At 40.1% G+C, this 24,051-nt stretch overlaps 1 long non-coding RNA gene across 1 annotated transcript in view; it reads right to left on the bottom strand.

Annotated features, from left to right (window-relative positions):
• The window catches only part of LOC144320938 (uncharacterized), a 30,280-nt gene extending 11,779 nt beyond the window's left edge, over positions 1-18,501 (bottom strand). The window contains exons 1-2 of the long non-coding RNA XR_013386555.1: positions 17,878-18,501; positions 13,413-13,635 (exon numbers count right to left, since the gene is read on the bottom strand). This is a non-coding gene — a long non-coding RNA (uncharacterized LOC144320938). The remainder of the gene's footprint in view (positions 1-13,412; positions 13,636-17,877) is intronic.
• Between the last annotated feature and the right edge of the window lie 5,550 nt (positions 18,502-24,051).

Below are 24,051 nucleotides of genomic sequence, written 5' to 3'. Positions count from 1 at the left end.
TACTCAGGATGAGGAAAGTGGCAAACTAGAAATATTCAGAATGTAGTGCTTTCCGAAGAATCTCTGTTTCTTTCAGATAACTGATAGGAATAGATAGGATAACTGATAGGAACAGGTAACTGATAACTCAGAGGGGGCGGGAAACGCTCATTGTGGTCAGAATGGAATGAGGAAATACACTACTATTTGACTTCAGGAAAAAAATAATTGCTAAGTGGGGGACGAGAGAAATACAGAGGGACTCACAAAGGAGATGACATTATATAAGCTTCTTGAGAGAGATTGCTTAAGGATAACTAGGAAAGAAGGAATCCACACAGTGTAATTTTTGAATAGCTACTCATTCCAAAGAATACCACTGTACGTCCCAGGCCCCAGGTGCTCTGGAAGTCTGTTATTTTGGAGTCATTTATATAATGCTGCAAGTAGCTTGGTCATGGAGCTTGCAAAAAATAGAGCCTGGGCATTGCAGAAGGATCGCAAAGGCCAGGAGAGAACAACTGGTGGGGTATTTCCTTGGATGGTGTGGAATAATATCCACCAATGCAACCACCATCGCCACCAACTCTAATTCTGAAGCAAAATATCTTTAGGAGTGTGAGTCTGTTCAGAGTCAACCTGGGGACCCCGAGAGACACTAACCTTACCTATCTTGGGAGTCAGGATGTCCTCAGAGTAAGCCAGTCCTCTCCCAACTCTCCAAGACACCCTTGTACTCCTCCCACAATTCGATCCCTCCCTTGGATGATCCTGGAACCAGGCTTCTCATCCCATCTCCTTGCTAGCTCGAGAGCACGGACCATGGGACCTTGTGCACACTTTACTCATGCCACACAACTGCCCTACTCAGGATTGCTTGCTTGGACAGCAGCTCTGGCACCCCTGCCCTACTGGGACCCTGGGGAAAGTTTAATTATACTGATGGGAAAACAGGAAGACCCAGGCACTGGCATGCAACTGACAAACACAAAGGAAAGACACAGGGATGGAACAGTGAAACCCCTGCTGAAAAAAATCTCAATTTACTTTGTTTCTTCAAATTTCCCACCTTAATACTAAAAGTCAAATGAGAAGAAGCAGACCAAATACGCACCAAAAAATGGAAAATGATATGCGTCCTTAACATCAAACCGAATCCTGTTTTCTCTCCTTGGCAAGACAACCCTTTCCAGTAGAAGAAATTGAACCCTCGTGGTCTTTAAATGCTGCTGGGGGTGTGCATGTTCAGGTCAGAAGTGGCTCTGGTCTCAGGCAGAGGCATCTCAGGAGTTAACCAGGGGTATTTATTTACAGGTTAAAGAGGCAAGCTCCAGAGTGAACGCTGTGCTGAGGAGACGCCGAGCGTGAGCTAACAAGACGCTCTCTCTAGCGGCATTCTGGGCGATTACTCCCGAGCACCCAGCCATACCAAAATCAATAAACAATTTCAGCGCAGCCCAGGGAACTTTGCCACACTTAATAAAAGTCTCCAGCTGCAGTTATGGCTTCATTTCACCTTAACGTCTTCTTTAACTGTCCCTTCTTTTCAAGATCAATTAGAGGTACATGCAAAGAGAATAAAGAAATACGCACATGCAGGTACACGCACTAACACATACACCATAAGCAAACAAGGTCAAGACTAGTTATGTGTGCAGGTGGGCTCTCTCCTCCCATCCACAATTTCTACTTTAAGATGACCAACGGGGAATAAGTCTGGGGGTAGTGTTGGGAGAAGGGAATTGGATGTAGGGGAGAAAGGAGAAGGAGGGAGATGAGAGATTGGCCTCACACTTCCTGAGTACACATAACTAATCCCAATATAAAAGGCACTCTACTCTATTTAGATCTTTTGCTCTCCGAAAATCACTCACGATATTTTTTGACTGCTTCCCTACTCCCCAGAATATCCATTTAAGAATAGATAGAAAAGGGGATCCCTGGGTAGCTCAGTGGTTTAGCGCCTGCCTTCGGCCTGGGGCATGACCCTGGAGTCCCAGGATCGAGGCCCACGTCGGGGTCCCTGCGTGGAGCCTGCTTCTCCCTCTGCCTGTGTCTCTGCCTCTCTCTCTGTGTGTCTCTCATGAATAAATAAATACAATCTTTAAAAAAAGAATAGATAGAAAAAAGGAGAGGAAATGAGGCCAAACTGTATTAATGTTATTGCAGTGACTTGAATTGAAGAATTGGGAGATAGTGCCTGAGATAGAGACGTTGGCCGGAGAAGACGAGGTTCGATCTGTTCCGTAAAACGATGTGTGTTGTTGGACTATTTGTGTGTTTGTTTCACACAATTAAAAACCTACCATTACGTTGACTTTGGAACCAAAACTAGTGCTTGCTTAACTGACCAGTCATATCAGCCATTTTCCAGGCTTGGTTGGATATGTGACAAAACTAAATGAGGATCTGTTTAATTTTTTAAGAATGGTTCTAGTGTATGTTACACTCTATACATCTGAAAGTTCATTATATATGCACATCTCTATGTGCAAACCCTTTCTTCTCACTTTAGAAAATTACTGGACTCTAAGATGAACTGTTCACCCTTTTAGGAAGTCAATAACACTAATTAATTCATCATCTTTCTTGGATTCTTTGCCACTAAAGTGTGGTTAGAAACAAGTAGGAAGCTCTATCTGCAAGGAGCATGAAGATAAAGACCTTCCGTGAAACAAACACACTTTAGAAAAACAAAAGGAGTCACTCAGATGACGGGAACAGAGATGGTAACAGGACATTTGGGGTGAATATAGAGACAGCAACATTTCCTTCCCCTCCTGCTCTTTCTCCAACCATAACCAACTCTGAGCAGTGAGCTCCAAGAACCTATAAAGAGAGTCATCTTCCTTCAGGTATAAAAGTCTCTGGAGAAGGAGACAGTGTCTCTGGTTGCTTATCTGGTGATCTCTCCTTTCCCTAGACTGCAAAGGCACCCCGGCTACTGGGTATGTGACATTATGCACAGTAAGGGGAAGGCTTTTACCAAAGGCTCTTAGTCCCAGTGTTCCTCCTGCCTCAAGGTGTGTCACTACATCATTGCTTGTTCTCTGATCTGGTCTTTCTCCAGTTTTCTGAGGGCTTGAATCCATCATTGAGACAGCTATATCCTCTATTCAATTCTCTGTCTTCTTTCTCCAAAATTCTCATTCCCACTTGTCATTCCTGGTAGACTCCCATATTCACCAAGTGTATATTTCAATCAGGCTTTGGGTGACCCCAAACATTGAGGAGGGTAGAAGATATTAGAGCAGTAATTATAGCCAAGTTCACATTTCCCCTTGCCAGTATAGAAAGTGGCTCTGTTGAAAAGTTCCATTCATAGGGGTAGAAAAAATATTTGCACGATTCCTAATGCCACTACCACACGTTGGAATGCTAAAAATTGTTGTTTGGTAGAAGATTCTTTAGCAGTTTAGAGTCAAGAATATAGACAAACCAACCACAGAAATAAAGCGGAATTTCTAAATTTGTCTACTTTTCATCCAAACCCAAACTAGATATGTCAATTATGATTCAGGCACTAGGCATTTCCTCAGGTTCTGGTGGCCTTTTATTGCTTATTGGGCATGACAGGTTCATGACACCTAGCTTAACACATTAGGCAGGAAATCCTAAACCTACTGGTAGCTCACATAGGATAAACCACAGGCATACCTACCTTTCTAAAACTCAGTCAATAAACACATTTGTAAAAATATTCCACAAAATGAACACTGATCTGCAGGTTCCAGTGGAAAAACCCAACTACAAAGGTGTGTGTTCTTGTGCCTTCCTCATGCCTCTACCCTATTTAATATTTTCATGGTGAGCACAGAAGGGGAGGCTCATGTCTAATTCTATCTTTTGATGCCCTGCAGGAGCTCAGGATGTGCAACTAGCTTTATAAGCAACCTTCACAAGCACACTTGTTTAAAAAATAATCAACTGGGACTTCGGTTAGAGTAATGCTTAGCTACCGAGGACTAAGAAAGGCAAAGTGGAGACTAGTACAAACTATATGAGGTAGCTAAAATGAAGGGGCAATTGGACACTTTGGAGCTCACTGTTCAAAATAAAGGTAAAGACCACCATTATTTTGAGTAGTGCATAAGAGTTGTAGGACAACATACCTTCAAGTGGTGATTCAAATGGCATAAATCACCAAATTCACAAATGACAAGATCTGATCTTTGTATGTTTTCTGATCTCTGTATGGTTCTATATATCACACAGAGCTTTGAAATATATATTTGGAACCAAGCAACATACATAGAAACTGACTTCAGCTATAAATCAATTTCTGGTTTACTGATTACTTTTTAGGGAAATTATCTGACATGTGTATATATAAGCTGTAGGGGGTGATTGAAAATCTTTCTGTAGTAAAAGAGAAGACTAAATATAATAAAACAATGTATTGACCTGGCCTTTCCCAACCTCAGCCACCTCCAACACCCACCCCTAGCCCCCACCACAATATCCTTGGCACTTGAGAGTCTCAATCAAACTCATCCACTTGCTAATACTCCTGGTTCTACATAGTGCTGCACTCTGTGGTTGCTCCTTTGGAGTAGGTCTTTAACTCTTACCATATAGCATCAGTCCTGCAGGAATATTTAAACACCTGCACAAAGAGGATTAGTGGGGCAGCCCAGGTGGCTCAGCGGTTTAGCCCTTGCCTTCGGCCTGGGGCCTGATCCTGGAGACCCAGAATTGAGTCCCATGTCAGCCTCCCTGTGTAGAGCCTGCTTCTCCCTCTGCCTGTGTCTCTGCCTCTCTCTCTTTGTGTCTCTCATGAATAAATAAATAAAATCTTAAAAAAAAAAAAAAAAGAGGATTAGTACTTCTACTCCTACTTATTCTAGTAGCACAGGACTCTGCTTCTTAGCAACCATAGTCCCACTGTTGGGCTGGGTGGGATCCCCTGTTGGGCCAAGAACTAGCATGAGTCTTTTCTTGGTTCTTCAGGGCAAATGATGAGCAATTACAAAGAATTTTCTTTTCATTTGACAAGTATTGAAAGTGCTGACCAACTTAAGAGAACACTGATGACTAATGCCACGTTGATAATAAATTGTCCTTTCTAAAAGCTATGGGCATCTTGACTCTGCACATGTATGTTCAGGAGTTAGTCTGCAATATGGCCAAAGACTGTACAGATAGCAGATGGCTTAGCAGATCCTGGACCAGAAATCCCCCAGGGAACCCTGGGAATGTGCTAATGGAAGTTTAGGAATATGAAATTTCAGTCCTTAATACCCTTCTTAGGACCAGTCAAGATTGAAACAAATTGTAATACACATTTTAGCATATACTCTTGTGATTAAAAAAAAAAAAATTCCCCTGGGGAGCATGGCTTGCTCAATCAGTGGAACATGTGACTCTTGATCTCAGGGTTGTGAGTTCAAGCCCCACGCTGGGTGTGGAGCTTACAAACAAACAAACAAACAAATAAATAAAAATTTTCAAAAACGAAAAACCAAATAAACAAAAATAAATTCCCCAACGCTGAAATGTTTCCCTTTATAGAAATTCTGAAACTTGTCCCTAGTTTGGGAAGAGAGTTTGTAGAAGAGCAGAATTAATATCACTTTGCAAACCAATTTCTTTCTAAAGTTTGAATGAGGAAAAGCATTCAGGAAAAGGTAGTTTGTTGAAAACAGAAATGATTCTAAGAAAATCAATACCACATCTAAGAGCCTCAGCCTGGCAGCTTTTACTGGACTGTTCTCACACACAAATCTTGTTTTTCTTCTCCAAGCATTCTAACTTGGCTCATCTCCCCCCATCCCAGCATTATGAAAGAAAGAAACCCCTTTCTTTCTTTTTTTTTTTTTTTGAAACCCCTTTCTTTATTAAGGACTCTTCTTTACAAAGGCCTGCTTCCATTTTGTCAACTACTATGAGAAAGAAGTTGTGGCAACTTTCAGAATTCAGACTTGTGAACTACAGCTGAACTACACCTGTGGATGAATTCATTGCTGGCCCATATTCCAAATGGGAATGGGGATCCCCAGCCACCCCCAGCTGACCTCATACCCTTTGTGACCCCAGCATAGCATGTTTGACAGTTGGCTTGCTAGGGTAGGGTTCCTATATTTAATTCTATTACATATACAATGAAGATGCATAAGTACACACACATATACATATAATTATATAATGATTATTTGTTAAGTACCCATTATGTGCAGAGTAGGTTGTTTGAGAGGACAGAGACAAGAGAGTATACAAGAGAATGTGAGCATAAGAGTGGGGATAAAAAGATGAATTAAAAAGACAACAGCTGTGGGGCACCTGCCTGGCTCAGTCTGAGGAGCCTGCGACTCTTAATCTTGGGGTTGTGGTTCGAGCCCCAATTGGGTATAGAGATTACTTAAAAATAAATAAGTAAAACTTAAAAAAAAGACAATAGCTGAAAAAAGGCAATATATATATCAAAACTGAGTACACATCCACTCTATGACCAAGTCCAAAGATATGTATACATATATTCACTAAAAGAATGTATAAGAATGTTCAAATAGTTAATTATTTCTAATAGCCACAAACTGGACACAACCTAGATGTCCATCAACAGTATAATGAACACATAAATTATGAGATATTTATCTGATAGAATATAAATCTCAGTGAGAATGAACACCTGATACATATGACAAACTGGATGACTCTCATAGACTTAATAATAAGCAAATGAAGCCAGACTAAAGGAGCACGTGCTATATGTTTTCATTTGCACAAATCTTAAAAGCAGGCAAACTGTTCCATATTGTCAGAAATAAGGATAGTGATTACCCCTGGGAGGAAAGGAAGAGTGATTAAATTGGGGCAGGTACAAGAGTGGCTTCCAGGGTACCTACAATGTAATATTTCTTGATCTGGTGCTAGTTATTCAGATGTGTTACTTGTGAATATTCATCAAACTAGAACTTGGACTTCATGTATCTTCCTCTTTTAAAAACTTTTTTTAACTTTTTAAAATAAAAATAATATATCTAAGATGTACAACATGATGTTTGATATATATGTATATAAAGATTACTAGTCAAGCTAATTAACATATTCATCTCCTCACATAGTTACCTTTTTTTAATGTGTGGTGAAAGCTCCTGAAATCTATTGTCTTAGCACATTTCCAGTACACAATACAATATTAAGTATAGACATCATGCTATGCATCAGATCTCTGATTCATTCATCATTTATAACTGAAACTTTGTATTCTTTGATCAACATCTCTCTATTTCCCCCATCTTCCCATTCCTAATAAACATGATTTTAGACTCTACTTCAATATATTTGAATTAAAAGATCCCACTTAGAAGTGAGATCATGAGGCATTTGTCTTTCCTGTCTGGGTTATTTCACTTAGCATAATGTCCTCCAGTTTTATACATGCTTATTGCAAATGTTGCAAATATTTTTAGGCTTAAAATTCTTTTAAGGCTGCATAATATTCCATTGCTTGCATGTGATGGGGATGCAGATATCTCTTCAGAGTACTGATTTCCTTTCCTTTTGGTACATGCCCTGAAGAGGGACTGCTGATCATACTGCAGTTCTATTTTAAATTTTTGAGGAATCTCCAGACTGTTTTCCATAATGGCTGTACTCATTTACATTCCCACCAACAGTGTACAAATATTCCCTTTCTCCACATCTATACTAGGACTTATATCTTTTTCATAACAGCTTTCCTAACAGATGTGAGGTGATATTTCATTGTGATTTTTATTCACATTTCCCTGATGATTAGAGATGTTGAGACCCTCTTCATATATCTGTTGGCCATTTTCATGCCATCTTTGGAAAAATGTCTATTCAGGTCCTTTGCCCATCTTTTAATTAAGTTGGGGGTTTTTGCTATTGAGTTGTATGAGTTCCTTATAAATTTGAGATATTAACCCTGCATTAGATATATGATTTGTCAGGTGCCTGGCTGGCTCAGTCAGTAGGGCATGTGACTCTCAGTCTCAGGGTTGTGAGTTCAAGCCCCATGTTGGGCCTGGAGCCTATTTAAAATAAATGGAGACACGGTTTGTAAATATTTTCTTTCAATCTATAGGTTGCCTTTTCATTGTTGATCATTTCCTTTGCTGGACAGTCACTTGTTAGTTTTATGTAGTCCTACTTGTTTATTGTTGCCTCTGTTACTTGAACTTTAGGTGTCATGTCCAAAAAATCATTACCAAGGACCATATCAATGAAATTTTTCCCTATACTTTCTTTTAGGAGTTTTATGGTTTCAGGTCTTACATTTAAGTCTTTATTTTTTTAAGATTTTTATTTATTTATGAGAGACACACACAGAGAGAGAAAGAGGCAGAGACACAGGCAGAGGGAGAAGCAGGCTCCTGCATGGAGCCCAACGTGGGACTTGATCCCAGGACTTGATCCCAGGACTTCAGGATCACGCCCTGGGCCAAAAGCAGCGCTAAACCGCTGACCCACCTGGGCTGCCCTTAAGTCTTTAATCTATTTTGAGTTTGTTTTTGTGTATGGTGTAAGATGAGGGTCCAGTTTCTTTTGCATGTGGAAATCCAGTTTTCCCAATATCATTTTTTGAAGAAACTATCCTTTCCCTGTTATGTCCTTGTCCAAAATTCATTGACCATAAAACTTGGGTTTATTTCTGGGCTCTCCAGTTTGTTTCATTGGTGAATGTGTCTCGTGTTATGCCAATACCATATTGTCTGGATTACTATAGTTTTGTAGTATAATTTGAAATCAGGAAGTATGTTGCCTCCAACTTAGATCTTTCTTAAGATTGTTTCATCTATTCAGGGCCTTTTGTGATCCCATACAAATTTTAGAATCATTTTTCTATTTCTGTGAAAAATGCCATTGATAGGGATTGAATTGAATTTTTGTATTACTTTGGGTGTTATGAGCATTTTTAACAACGTTAATTCTTCCAATCCATAGACTCAGTATAACTTTCCATTTACCTATGACTTCAATTTCAAATTTTATAGTTTTCAGTGTACAGATCTTTTACTGCCTTGGTTAAATTTGTTCCTAAGTATTTTACTCTTGATGCTATCATAAATGGGACCATTTTCTTGATTTTCTTTCTACATCATTGTTGGTGTAAAGAAATGCAACTGAGGGACACCTGGGTGGCTCAGTGGTTGAGCACCTCCCTTGGGCCCAGGGCATGATCTTGGAGTCCTGGCATTGAGTCTCTCATTGGGCTCCCTGCATGGAGCCTGCTTCTCTTCTGCCTGTATCTCTGCCCCTCTCTCATGCCCCTCATGTGTCTCTCATGAATAAATAAATAAAAGTAAAAAAAAAAAAAAAAAAAAGAAATGCAACTGATTTTTTGTATGTTGATTTTGTATTCTGTAATTTTACTGAATTTATTTATTAGTTCTAGGAGTTTTTTTTATGGAGTCTTCAGGGTTTTCTATATATAGGATCATGTCATCTACAAATAAAGATAGTTTTAATTTTTCCTTTCCGATCTGGATGCCTTTTATTTCTTTTTCTTGTTTGATTGTCCTTGCTAGTACTTCCAGTGTTATGTTGAGTAAAGGTGGCAAGAATGGGCCTCCTTGCCTTATACTAGAACTTAGAGGAAAAACTTTCAGTTTTCCCCATTCCTTAAGGTATTAACTATGGGCTTTTCATAAGTGGCCTTCATTATGTTGAGGAAGTTTCCTTCTATGTCTATTCTGTTGAGAGTTTTTATCATAAACAGATGTCATATTTTATTGAGTGCTTTTCCCTTTTTTCCCTTCATATTGCATTTATTTTTTAATAATAAATTTATTTTTTATTGGGGTCCAATTTGAGTGCTTTCCTTTATCTACTGAGATGACCATGTGGTTTTTTAATGTGGTATATCACATTGTGTGATTTGCATATGTTAAACAAATTTTGCAGCCCAGAGATAAATCTCACTTGGTCATGTGTTCATGTGTTCATTCTTTTTGATGTGTTGTTAAATTTAGTTTGCTAGTATTTTATTGAGGATTTTTCTTTTATATTCATCAGAGATAGTGGTGTATAATGCTCTTTTCTTGTGGTATCTTTGTCTGACTTTGGTATCAGAGTGATGCTGGCTTCATAAAATGAGTTTGGAAGTATTCCCTCTACTCTTACTTTTTAGAAGAATATAAGAAGGATTAGTATGAATTCTTCTTTGAATGTTGGGTAGAATTCAGCCATAAGCTATCTAGCCCTGGGTGTTTCTTTGTTGGGAGTAGGAATGTATATTCTGCTGCTGGGAGAAACGTTCTGTATATGTCTGTTAGGTCCATTTGGTCTATAGTATTGTTCAAGGTCATTGTTTCATTCTTGATTTTCTGTCTTGATATTCTATGCATTATTGAAAGTAGGGAGTTGAAGTCTCTTATTATTATTGTACTGCTGTCAATTTCTCTCTTCAGATCTGTCAATATTTGTTTTGTACACTTAGATGCTCTGATGTTGGGTATATATATATATATATATATATATTTATTATTATTTTAAAGATTTTCTTTTTATTTATTTGAGAGAAAGAGAGTGAGAGCACAAGCAGGGGAGCAGCAAGCATAGGGAGAGGGAGAAGCAGGCTCCCCGAGGAGCAGGAAGCCCGATGTGGAGCTCCATCCCAGGACTGTGAGATCATGACCAGAGCTGAAGGCAGACGCTCAACCAACTGAGCCACCCATGTGCCCCTATATTTATAATTGTTTTATCTTCCTATTGAATTGATCCCTTTATCATGATGCAATGGCCTTCTTCATCACTGGAGATAATTTTTGACTTAAAGTATACTTCGTCTGATGTAAGTATAACCACTCCTGCTTTCTTTTGGTTACTGTTGCATGGAATACCCTTTCTATTCCTTCATTTTCAGTTTATGTGTGTCTTTAGATCTACAATGAGTTTCTTGTAAACAGTATACAGTTGGATATTGGGTTTTTATCTATTCAAACATTCTGTATCTTTTTATTGAGGAGTTTAGTCCTTTTCCATTTAAAGTAATTATTGATAGAGAAGGATTTACTATTGCACTTTTTAAAACAATTTTCTGTTTGTCTTATAGTTCTTTTGCCTCTTTTCTTATGCTGCCTTCCTTTATAAACAAAGTCTTTTATTATTATTATTATTATTATTATTATTATTATTATTCAGTTCCAATTCCTTTCTCTTTTTCTTTTGTGTAACTTCTATAGGTATTTTATTTGTGGTTACCAAGGGGCTTTTTATCTTTTCCTGTATGTATGTCTTACTTCAATAAAAACATAATCCTTGCCCTCCAGATTATGAGAGGATACAAGGAAAAATGAATACAGTGATAATTTTAATATAGGTCTTAAAAAGTATCCTCACCAGGTTTTTGTGCTAATCAGGACATTTTCAGCTGCAAGTAACAACAAAATCAATCTAACTGATTTAATCTAGAATATCTAAAAAAAGGACTTCATGTACCATGGCATCCAAAGGCAGGGCAATAACAAGATTGGCTAATTCGTGGTCTGACAAAATCATAAAGAATCCAGGTTCTTCCTATCTAGTGTCCATCCATCCTTTGGCTAGCTCCCTTTATGTTTATAAGATGGTTGCTATGATTCTAGAAATCATACCCACACAGATAATGGCTAGCAGAACTGTTCTTTCCATATCTTTGATTTTAAAATATTTATTTATTTTTTAAAAAAAGATATTTGTTTATTTGACAGAGAACAAGCACAAGCAGGAGGAGTAGCAGAGAGAGGGGAAGAAGTAGTCTCCTCGCTGAGCAGAGAGCCAGATATGGTGCTCAATCCCAGGACACCGGGATTATGACCTGAGTGGAAGACAGATACTTAACAACTGAGCCACCCAGGCACCCCTAAAAATATTATTTTAACCCTTATTTTAAAAAGCCTAGGGGATCCTGGGGTGGCTCAGCGGTTTAGCGCCTGCCTTTGGCCCAGGGTGTGATCCTGGAATCCCAGGATCGAGTCCCACATCGGGCTCCCTGCATGGAGCCTGCTTCTCCCTTTGCCTGTGTCTCTGCCTCTCTCTGTGTGTGTGTCTCTCATGAATAAATAAATAAAATATTTTTAAAAAATAAAAGCTTTTCCCAGAATGCAGACATTTCCTCATTATTCATTGGCCAGAATTATATCACATGACCACTCCTACACCAATCACTACAAAGGGCATTGGGACCACTATAGATGGTTTCAACTAATCAGGGTTTGCCTGTGTCAAAATGAGGAAAGGTATCAGAAGCTAAACCAGGGCTCTGCTCCCATGAGCAAGAAGGAAAGTCTACTGGGTAGGCAGCAAACAGAAGCACAAGGTAACAGTGGAGGTTTGGATGAGGAGAGAAACATCCGGTTGAGAGACTAAAAAATAGTTTCATGGAAAAGATGGCTTTAGGGATAGGACCTGGAGGATATAAGGATTTTTAAAGGTGAAGATGGAGACGAGAGCTGGGGAATAATTTCAGACTAGCTGGCAAAGGTATGAAAGTCTGATGGGTGTTTGAAGCACAGCAAATAGTTCAGTTGGGTCTGTTTAGGAAAGTTGTGGGAGATAATGTAGAAGGGCCTTGGTCACCTAACTGAGCAGTGGCAACTTAATATAAAGTAATGAAGAGTCACTAAAAGTTTCTTTGAAGGAATGTGACAGGATTGGAATCTCAGTAGTGGTGTTATAAAGGTCTGTCTTATTGTAATGTATTAATTTTACATTATTATATAACAAATTATCTCAAATTGTAATTCCTTAAAATAACAAACTTTTGCATACTACCCAGAGCAACCTATAGAATTCAGTGTAATCCTTAGAAAATGCCAACAGCAGTTTTCACAGAATTAGAACAAATAATCCCAAAATTTGTATGGAACCACAAGATTCCACATAGTCAATGCAATCTTGAGAAAGAAGGACAAAACTGGAGGTATCACAATCCCAGATTTCAAGATATGCTACAAACTGTAGTAATCAAAACAGTATGGTACTGGTCAAAAAAGAGACACACAGATCAATGGAACAGAATAGAGAGCCCAGAAATAAACCCATGTTTATTTGGTCAATTAATCTATGACAAAGGAGGCAAAAATATACGATGAGGAAAAGACAATGTCTTTAACAAACAGTGTTGGAAAACTGAATACTAAATGAAAAAGAATGAAACTGGACCACTTTCTTACACCACACACAAAAATAAACTCAAAATGGATTAAAGACCTAAATATGAGACCTGAAACCATAAAACTCCTAGAAAAAAACATAGGCAGTAATTTCTTTGATATTGGCCTTAGCAATATTTTTCTAGATATGTCTCTTTGAGCAAGGAAACAAAAGCAAGCATAAACTATGGGACAACATCAAAATAAAAAACTTTTGCACAGTGAAGGAAACTATCAACAAAATGAAAAGGCAATCTACTAAATGGGAGAAGATATTCACAAACTTTTATTATCTCACAGTTTCTGTGAGTCAAGAATTTGGAAAGAGCTTACCTGGGCAGTTGTGTCTCATGGTCTTTCATGAGGTTGAAGTCAAAACATTTTCTGGGATTGTAGTCATTTGAAGGTTTGACTAGGGCTGGAGGGCCCACTCCCATGGTGGCTCACTCACAGGCTGTTGGCAGGAGGCTTGAGTTCCTTGCCACCTGGGACTCTCCATAGGGCTGCTTGAGGGTCCTCACAACATGGCAGCTGGCTTCCCCTAAACTGAATGATCCTAGGAGGTGGGGAAGCAGAAAGAAGCTGCAAAGCTTTTATGACTTACCTTCAAAAATTATCAAGTTTCAGGTAAAATATTACTTCTGCCAGATTCTGCTCATTATAAGGGAGTCACTACATAGAGCCAAAAAAATGGGAAATTAAGCTTCACTCTCTAAGGGAAGAGTATCAAAGAATTTAGTGGACATATTTTAAAACTACACACAAGTAGGTATTGATTCCCTGCTCTTGAATTGACTAGCATCAGTAGCAGAACCACAGAAGATATATTGGTAAAGATGGCCAAGAAGCCCAAAGAATGCAAGGTGTTATGGGGCTAAGAAATTCTATTCCTGTTTGATCTTTGTCCTCCTGAAACCCTATTTGGTTGGTGATAGTGGCCAACTCTGGCCAAAAATGGACTCTGACTAGCAAGTGATTTTAGTTTCAGATGACAGGTTGGGAAAGGAGCCTGAATCTTTACCCAGCAAAACAGAGTTTTTAGTCTGTCACCTGCCTTCATATACTTATATTTAACACACACATGGATAATGTTATCTCTCTAATTTTCAGAAATTCTCAAGCATCTGAGTGGCACCCCATGTTACTTTGCCCAAATGAGAAGTGTGAAAAAAACCAATGTAGTCAGTATAGAATAGTATGGTATGCTATAGTGTAGGGAATAGTATAGTTTAGTAGTATAGAATGGTATAGTATGTTATGGAGTAGTATATTTTAGTATAGGATGTTACTGTGTGGTATAGCGTGGGATGGGATGGGATGGGTTGGGATGAGATGAGATGGGATGACTTGTGATGGAATGGGTTGGGATATAATAGAAGAATAGAATAGAATAGAACAGAACATGCATGCTCACAGCCTAAACTTTTGCTTCCTTGTAACATCAGTGTCAGCTGTTCTGAACCTTGCCCAGCCAGATTTCTAGTTTGGGTTCAGATTATTCAGATTATTAGCCAAAAGACAAAGGCGGGATCCCTGGGTGGCTCAGCGGTTTAGCACCTGCCTTTGGCCCAGGGCGCGATCCTGGAGATCCGGGATCGAATCCCACATCGGGCTCCTGGTGCATGGAGTCTGCTTCTCCCTCTGCCTATGTCTCTGCCTCTCTCTCTCTCTGTGTGACTATCATAAATAAATAAAAATTAAAAAAAAAAAAAACCAAAAGACAAAGGCTATTTTTGCCTGGCTTGGGATGAAAAATCAGATGGGAACTCCCAGATGGACCACACTGGCTCCTGGCAGTTTAGGGCAAAGGAAATGAAAGGTAGTTTCTTTAAAAACAGTGATTCTCAAAGTGTGCTGCCTAGACAAACAGCAACAGCACCACCTAGAAACCTGTAAGAAACACAAATTCTCTGACCCAGCCCAGACCTGCTGATTGAGAAACTCTGGAAGTGGGGCCAGATGTTTTTAACAAGGCTTTTAGGTGATTTTCATACATGCTCAAGTTTGAAAATTACACTTTAGAAAAATCCTATGCCTAACTCACTGCATTTAATTTTATAATACCTGAGTGTGAAAATGAATAAAGGAAACCTGATTTAAAATGGAGTCAGTGAGGGCAGCCCAGGTGGTTCAGTGGTTTAACGCTGCCTTTGACCCAGGGCCTGATCCTGGAGATCCGGAATCGAGTCCCACGTCAGGCTCCCTGCGTGAAGCCTCCTTCTCCCTCTGCCTGTATCTCTGCCCCCGCCCCCCTCTCCTCTGTGTGTGTGTGTGTGTGTCTCTCTCATGAATAAATAAATAAAATCTTTTTTTTTTTTCATTTATTTATGATAGTCACACAGAGAGAGAGAGAGAGGCAGAGACACAGGCAGAGGGAGAAGCAGGCTCCATGCACCGGGAGCCCGACGTGGGATTCGATCCCGGGTCTCCAGGATCGCGCCCTGGGCCAAAGGCAGGCGCTAAACCACTGCGCCACCCAGGGATCCCAATAAATAAAATCTTTAAAAAAAAAAAGAACTTTTAAAAAAAAATAAAGAACTTTATTTTAAAAATAAATAAAGAAGAATAAAGAAATAAGAATAAAGAAATAAAGAAGAATAAGAAGAATAAGAAAGATGAGGGAGAAGGAGGAGGTGGAGGGGTAAGAAGAGAAAAAAAATTGTGTATTTTTAAACTTAAGTCCTTAAGATATCAACTCTTTCTACAATCACAAAATGCAAATACCATTGATCTTCACAGCAGCCTTAAGAAAGTTAAACATTTTAAATAATTTTATGCCTCCAAAACTCAACATTATCGACAGCATTGTTCACATATTTAAAAGAATAAACATCTGGGATGTCTGGGTGGCTCAGCAGTTGAGCGTCTGCCTTTGGCCCAGGGCGTGATCCTGGGGTCCCTGGATCGAGTCCCACCTCGGGCTCTCTGCATGGAGCCCGCTTCTCCCTCTGCCTATGTCTCTGCCTCTCTCTCTCTCTCTCTGTGTCTCTCATGAATAAATAAATAAAATCTTTTTAAAAAATAAAAAAGAATAAAAGAATAAACATCCTACCAAAGATGTGCTTGGTACGTCAGAACTTTCTCCCAAACTATAGATGGTACCCAACTTATGATGGCTCAACTTACAAGTTTTTGACAATGGTGAAAAAGCAACATGCATTCAGTAGAAACCATACTTCACATTTTGAATTCTGATCTTTTCCTGGGCTAGCAACACTTTCTCGTGATGCTGGGCAGTGGCAGCAAGCCACAGCTCCCAGTCAGCCACAGGATCATAAGGGTTACAACCAATATACTTACAGCATTCTATAACCACACAGCCATTCTGTGTTTCACTCGCAGTACAGTGTTCATTAAATTACGTGAGATATTTGGGGTGCCTGGATGGCTCAGTCCACTGAGCGTCTGACTTGATTTCAACTCAGATCATGATCTCCAGGTTGTGAGATTGAGCCAGCTATGGGCTCCATGCTCAATGGGACTCTGCCTCTCCCTCTCCCTCTCCTTCTGCCCCTCCCCATCCCCACCGGCCCCTCTCCCTCTGAAATAATAAACATATTTTTATTTTTTTTTAAAGATTTTATTTATTTATTCATGATAGTCACACAGAGAGAGAGACAGAGAGGCAGAGACACAGGCAGAGGGAGAAGGAGGCTCCATGCAGGGAGCCCGACGTGGGATTCGATCCCGGGTCTCCAGGATCGCGCCCCAGGCCAAAGGCAGGCGCCAAACCGCTGCGCCACCCAGGGATCCCTAAACATATTTTTTTAAAAATTACATGAGATATTCAACATCTTGTTATAAAATTGGCTTTTTGTTATATGATTTTTGCCCAACTCTAGGCTAGTGTAAATGTTCTGAGCACGTTTAAGGTAGGCTAGGCTGAGCTATGATGTTTAGTAGGTTGGGTGGATTAAATGCATTTTCAACGTACAGTATTTTGAACTTATCATGGGTTTATGGGGATGTAACTTCATTGTAAGTTCAAGGATATCTGTGGTTTGCTTTTTAACTTGTACACACTGTGAAGGGAATTGTTGACTATGCTTTCTTCTTCTAGAAAACTCAGAGTCAAATTAGCAAGTGAACATCAATCAGCCTTTAGCACAGGAGCCTCACGAGGCTATCTTATTTTTCCTGCTTTTATTTCCTCGGCCTGGTGTTCCTCCTTAGTATCTACCTTGCTGTACCATTCATATTTCTGTCAGACATTTAAAATCCTTTTAGGAATGAGGCTGGCAATACAAAAATACATCTAAAGGGTGAGGTGGGGGTGCATAGTTTCTCTCCTCAAGCAAACAGAAAACCAGAGGGGAGAGGTGGAGTGACAGCCAACCGTCCAGCAGCCCCTTCCCTGATGTACTGAGCCGTGGTGGGGTAGGCACTGAAATCAGGGTCAGCTTCTGAAAAATCAGGAGCGGAGAGGGGAAGAACAGCTGTTAGTGGCAGAAGAGCTCTTTGCACTAGTTGTTTCCTGAGGTTAGGAAAAGAGGGTGGGGAGAGGAAATTGAGGTCTAGCTTCTCTATCTTATGAGATGGATCTATTTCTTGTCCTCTCAGTCGTCTCATTTTAAGATTAAATCGGCATCCACACAGGACTGGCAAACAGAATGCAGGCCACCCAGACCCCAGGCATCTCTCTCTTTAAGTGTAATGCACAAGCCACTGATATAGACCACCCTGACCCCACTCTGCTCAGAGTTCCCAGGGAGATCGGCCAGCAGTTTGGGGACAGGAAATTATAGAGACAATAGGGACATCTGGTGAAGGCTTATTGCAAAAGTCAGAGAATACTTACTGTTTTGATTTCCTGTCTTTCTAGTTTGGAACAGATCAAGGGTATTTTTCTTGGGTAGCTACCTTGGAGGGACTTATTCCAGCTTCAAGGCAGGCTGATTGGAAAGGAATTAGGAATCAGCCACAGAGTGGGGGCTGTTTGGAGCTGCCCACCCCACCAGCCAGCAGTGCCTCCCAGGAAAATTTCCATAAACAGCTCCGTCAGGACTGCAGTGTCAACCTTGACCAGTCACTTCTGAGCCCAGTTACATCCATAATGACATTTCTCCACCTTCCCCTTCCCCTCAGAACATGACAGATGAGGGGCTTCATGGAACAAGTCTCCGAGCTGCGATGGGAATCCGTCTCGCTCCATTGCAGGAAAAATATATATCCCTGAACAGCTGTGAGGAATTCTTTCATTATTCATCTACAATATTACTGCTAGCCCTTGCATCCTCTTTTTACAATAAAAAATGAAAACAGATTAAATGGCATATTCTGACAATGATTGCTTTTAAACACCCAGGCTAGAATAAAGGAGGTGGTAGAGAGAATGTGAAAACAGAAGGTTTGTGGAACCCTGGTCTCTGGAGACAGAGAATGGCCCCTGCTGAGTGGAAGTACAAGGAAGTTTCCCAGGGTGGCCTCTCTGCATTGTGACCACACAGGGTCATCAGAAGCTTCCTGCTTATGCCCCACCCAAAGCTTTTTGTTTGGAACAATTTACAACCATTCAGTATCGTACTGGCTATGGTGTGTTTTGAGAAGAAAGTAAATTTTATCAAGGGCAGAAACAGTCATTGGGCAAATAAAGTGGAGACAGACACCCAAAGACCACCTGCTCCATGTCGTCCGCATCACAGAAGGAACTACTAGGTCTATTGAGAAGACTCAAACCTTTAGGAGGGCTCTCATGAGGGGGCTTACCCTCCAGAAACTCCCCCTGAGGTCAGTGGAAGCAGGCTGAGAGGAGATGATGGGGGGAAGGTTTAGGAATGGTGTGAGGCCATGCGGAGGATACCACAGTTGGCCTGGCTTGATGGAGGGCCTGACCCCACTCAAACAGTGAAGATGTGGGGCACAAACCATCTCAAGAGGCAGTGGAGTGGTGGTGGAGTTTGACCATGCGGTCAATGGCTGGAAGACATTTTCAACAGTTAAAAGCACAGTTTCTGACCATTGCCTAACTAACCTCCTTATGTATTCACTCAATCAATTCAACATCAGTTTATTGCACAGCTGCTGCATTCACTTTCTATACCACTTAATTACCAAAAACTCAGCAGCCCTAAACAACACACATTTATAATCTGTAGCTTCTATAGGTTAGATGTCTGCACACAGCTTGGCTGAGTGCTCTGTGTAAGGGTCTCACAATCCAGGTGTTGGCTGGGGCTGTGGTCTCATCAGAGGCTTTAGTGAGAAAACATCTGCTTTCAAGCTCCCACAGATTTTCCTTGTAGTTACCACCTGAGGGTTTCAGTTTCTTGCTGGGATCTACTCTCAGCTCCTAGAGAGTGCTAACTCACAGTTTCTTGCCACATGAGCTTCTCCAACAGGGTCATTTACTTCATGGCAGCCTGCTTCTCCAAAGCCAGTAAAAGGGAGAGGGGGAGGGAGAGAGAAACCGAGGCAGCTAACAAATGAAGTCTTACATATTGCAATCATGGATGTGACATCTCATCCTTTTGCCATATTCTATTGGTTAGAATGAAGTCACAGTCAAAAGCAGGGGATTAAACAAAGATGCAGACGCCAAGAGGCAGGGGTCATGGGAACATCTTAGAGCCTGTCTATCACATCTACTATGAACCCGATTCTGTTTTAGACAGCAGGGGTACAGCAGTGAACAAGTCATATCTTAAGAGGGAAGTGGTTAGGGGTGGGGAATGGAGGGAAGGAGGGAGAGGGAGAATCTGTCTGTAAATTAAAGGTCACATATTAGATGAAAAGATATATCTACAGGGACGCCTGGGTGGCTCAGCGATTTGGTGCCTGCCTTTGGCCCAGGGTGTGATCCTGGGGTCATGGGATCAAGTCCCATGTCGGGTTCCCCACAGGTAACCTGCTTCTCCTTCTGCCTGTGTCTCTGTCTCTCTGTCTCTCTCTCTATGTCTCTCATGAATAAATAAATAAAATCTTTTAAAAAAGATATATCTACAAATCTCAATATCTGGACCTCATTTGGATTCTGATTTTTTTAATGTAAAAAACAAACCCTGATAATTATGAAACAATTGGAAATTTGAATGTCAACTAGATATTTGATGACATTAAGAAATTATTAATTTTAGAAGTATTTGTGGTCTTTTAATAGAGTCCTTAGTTTTTTAGAATTTCTTACTGAAATAGTAAAGATGAAATGATATATCTAGGAGATTTTCTTTAAAAAACTATGGGAGTGAGGGTGCCTGAGTGGCTCAGTTGGTTAATGTCCTACTCTCGATATTGGCTCAGGTCATAATCTCAGATGGAGCCCTGTGTTGGGCTCTGCACTAGGCGTGGAGCCTGCTTAAGATTCTCTCTCTCCCTCTCTCTCTGCTCCTTCTCTCCTCCCTCTCCTGTGCTCTCTCTCTCTCATAAAAAAAAAAAAAAAAAACAAAAAAAAAAACTTGGGAGTGAGAGAAGGTGGAGATATAAGTGAAACAGAATTCCCAGGGGTTGGTGGTGGTGTGGTGGGGATGATGGACATATGGAAGCTCATTAAGCTATTCTGTCAACTTTTGTGACAGAAATGTCACAAATGTGCTCAAAATCCTGCATAACAAAAGCTTTAAAAATAAAAATATTGGTATATACTCTTGATACTAATCCTAGAAATGCAAATGAAAACCATGTGATGCCACTTCATGTCTATCAATTCACCAGAATTTTTTTTTTTTTTGTGATGATACCCATTGCAAGCAAGGGTGTGATAAAACAGATTTCTGATGCATTGTTGGAAGAGGGTGGAGGATGAGTGGTGTACAAATGGGTACACTCTTCAGAAAGCATTTTGAGGGCAGCCCAGGTGGCTTAGCAGTTTAGTGCCGCCTTCAGCCCAGGGCGGGATCCTGGAGACCCGGGATCGTGTCCCAAGTCAGGCTCCCTGCATGGAGCTGAGCCTGCTTCTCCCTCTGCCTGTGTCTGCCTCTCTCTCTCATTCTGTGCGTGTCTCTCATGAATAAATAAATAACATCTTTTTTTTTTAAAAAAGAAAGCATTTTGATAATATGTATCGAGTCTTTAAAATATTCATATTCTTTAGGGCACCTGGGTAGCTCAGTGAGTTAAGCATCTGCCTTCAGCTCAGGTCATGATGCTGGGGTCCTGGGATCAAGACCAGCTTTGAGCTCCCTGCTCAGGGGGGAGTCTGTTTGTCCCTCTCCCTCTGCCCCCCTACTCATGCTTTCTCTCACTCCCTATCTCAAATAAGTAAATTCTTTAATAAAATACTCATATCCTTTGATCCATAATTCCATTTCTGGAAATTTACTCTAAAGAAATAACCTTCAAAGTAGACAGTTTATGCACAAAGATATTTATTACAGAATGTGTAATAGAGAATTCACCTTACCCAAAGAATGTTCTGGTCTTTGTCCTCAACTTTGGGAGGTGCTTCCTAGGTCCTTGGAATGTCCTGACTAATAAGAGTGTCTTTGTTTACCTGGGGATGATTTATGATCAGGTCATTGGGCCATGTGATATCCAATCTATGTCTAGAGGATCTGGAAGCTAAAGATCAGCCACACAGGTTGTCAACCATGGAGCTCCAATAAAAACTCTGGACATCAAGGCTTAGGTGAACTTCCATGGTTGGCCATAGTCACTCCATGCATGTTGTCATATATTATTCCCAGAAAAGTAATGCCGTCTATGACTCCATGGGTAAAGAACAACTCCATGTCTGGATCTTTTCTGAAATCTCTTCCCATGGCTGTTTTCATCTGTATCTTTTAACTGTAATAAACCATAGCCATGAATATGATAGCTACCTGTGAGCTCTGTGAGTCCCTCTAGGGAATTATTGAAATTCAGGGCAGTCTTGGGAACTCCCAAACTTATCATTGGTGTCACAAATGAAGGTAGTCCTGTGAGCTGTTCCTAACTTTGCAGTTGATATCAGAAATGAGGGCAGGGGTGCCTGGGTGGCTCATTGGCTAAATATTTGACTCTTGATTTTGGCTCAGGTCATGATTTCAGGGTCATGAGATTGAGCCCCATATCCGGTTCTGTGCTCAGCAAGGAGTTTGCTTGAGATTCTCTTTCCTTCTCTGCCCTTCCCCCTGCATGCCCATGCACTCTTTCTCTATATCAAAAAAAGCTTTAAGAAAATGAGGGCAGTCTTGTGGATTGTTTCCTTTCTAACTTTGCATGGCTTATTTACAAAATAAAAAAAAAAATCCCTGGGAACACAAGAATAATAGTTCAATAATAGCACTACTATGTGTTTCACATATGTAATATTATACAGGCATTAAATACAGCACTTATAAAGAATTTATATATTAATAGGAGGGAGGCTATGCAACATGTCCAATGCAAAATATTCAATGCAGAGTATTATCACTATATGCACGTAGATTTTGAAATACATGTAGAATAATGTCTAGATGAATTATACCAAAATGCCAGTGAGTAGCTATTTTGGGGTGCTAAGATTAAAAAACTTTTCCACATCTCTAAACTTTTCAAATGCTCTATAGTATGCCAATCTGTATGACTTACTTTGATAATCAGAAATGTCCCTGGGACAATGGCAAATCCCTGGGATCACTTCCAGGAGGGTAACTAACTAACTAAGGCTTCAGTCTTTGAGTGAGGCAAAGGGGGTCTTGAATTGAGTGCTCAAAACACTTTCCCAAATAAGGCACCTATTCTCATGGGATTCTGTTCTTGGAAATCTTGGCAGAGTGGAATGTGCACAAAAACTAATAAACAAGATGAGTTTTGGCTTAAAGAGTATCAGAAGGCTGAAGCCAGCAATGAGTTGAAATTTACACACACACACAACACACACACACACACACACACACACAAAGCCAAAAGCATCAGAAATGGCTTCTGCTTTTTAAAGTTAAATTTAGGGCAAGTTGGAAAACAAAGATGACAGAAGCCACTGTTTAGGAATGGTGGTGATTTTTATCAGATAGAAGGCAGAACTTCTACACCACTAATTTGCTTCCATCTTTTCTGTCAAATAACATCTTCTACCACGAAATGGGCAACACAAATGTTGATAAGAGAGAATTAAAACCCTGAGTGAAGAGATTATAAAAAGTGCACCTGTTCCCTAGCTACTCTAATGAATTAAAGTCGCTTACCTCAATGAATTACTTTCCAGGATGCTGATAACCCTTGCAAATGGGATTGCTAAATTATTGTCAGGGATCTTGGAGGCAACCAGGAGAATAGAAGATTTTCAGAGATGGAGATTGGAGCTTTTATAAGAAACTGCAGCCCAGATATAATGCATTACATTTCACTAAGCATTTTCATACAAATTCCTGTTTGTTTTTTAATAATAATAATAATAATAATAATATTTATAATGTTTATAATAATAAACAGTATGGTTGGATCAAATGAGAGAATAAAGGCTAAATGGTAAAGCCCTAAACAGAGGTTTGGAATTATAAGTAGGATAGATACAATTATTCCATCCATCTTACAGATGAAGACACTGAGATTCAAATAGACTTGCCCAAGTTCCCATTGCTGGTTCACTTTGCAAATACAGGGATCTAATTACTAACACCCAAGCAAGAGTTTCAAATTCTAAATAACTTCCAAGCACTCAGGAAACAAAATGTCAAACACTAGGACATTGTATGGATTCACTTACAAAACACACACATATAACATGATGACATCATTTCTATCTTTGCCATGGTTATTAGATTCTTGGATATGGTATATCTGTAATTCAACAAAGGATTTCCTAATCCCCTCCCATCAGGCACAATGTTGGGCTGTCCCTTAAAGGATGGTAGAAGCATGTCAGAAGAGGTGCCAACCAGGAAACCTAGAAAATTGTGTTAATGAGGCCAGAAGCTGAGTCAGGGTAGGCTGGGTCAGAGCCCAGTAACTATTAAAATGTGTATCCTATTTTTCTTACAGTTATATTGCTATAAGCAATAGACTCTTCATCTATTGACAGGAAACAGTGGACTTTCCTGAGAAAGTTTTGGTGAACTCACAGGACTGACAGAAA

Source organism: Canis aureus, chromosome 9 (genome assembly GCF_053574225.1).
Source record: "Canis aureus isolate CA01 chromosome 9, VMU_Caureus_v.1.0, whole genome shotgun sequence".
Classification (NCBI taxonomy): domain Eukaryota; kingdom Metazoa; phylum Chordata; class Mammalia; order Carnivora; family Canidae; genus Canis; species Canis aureus.
The sequence above is the reverse complement of the archived record's forward strand: the minus strand, read 5'-3'. Positions and strand labels throughout refer to the sequence as shown.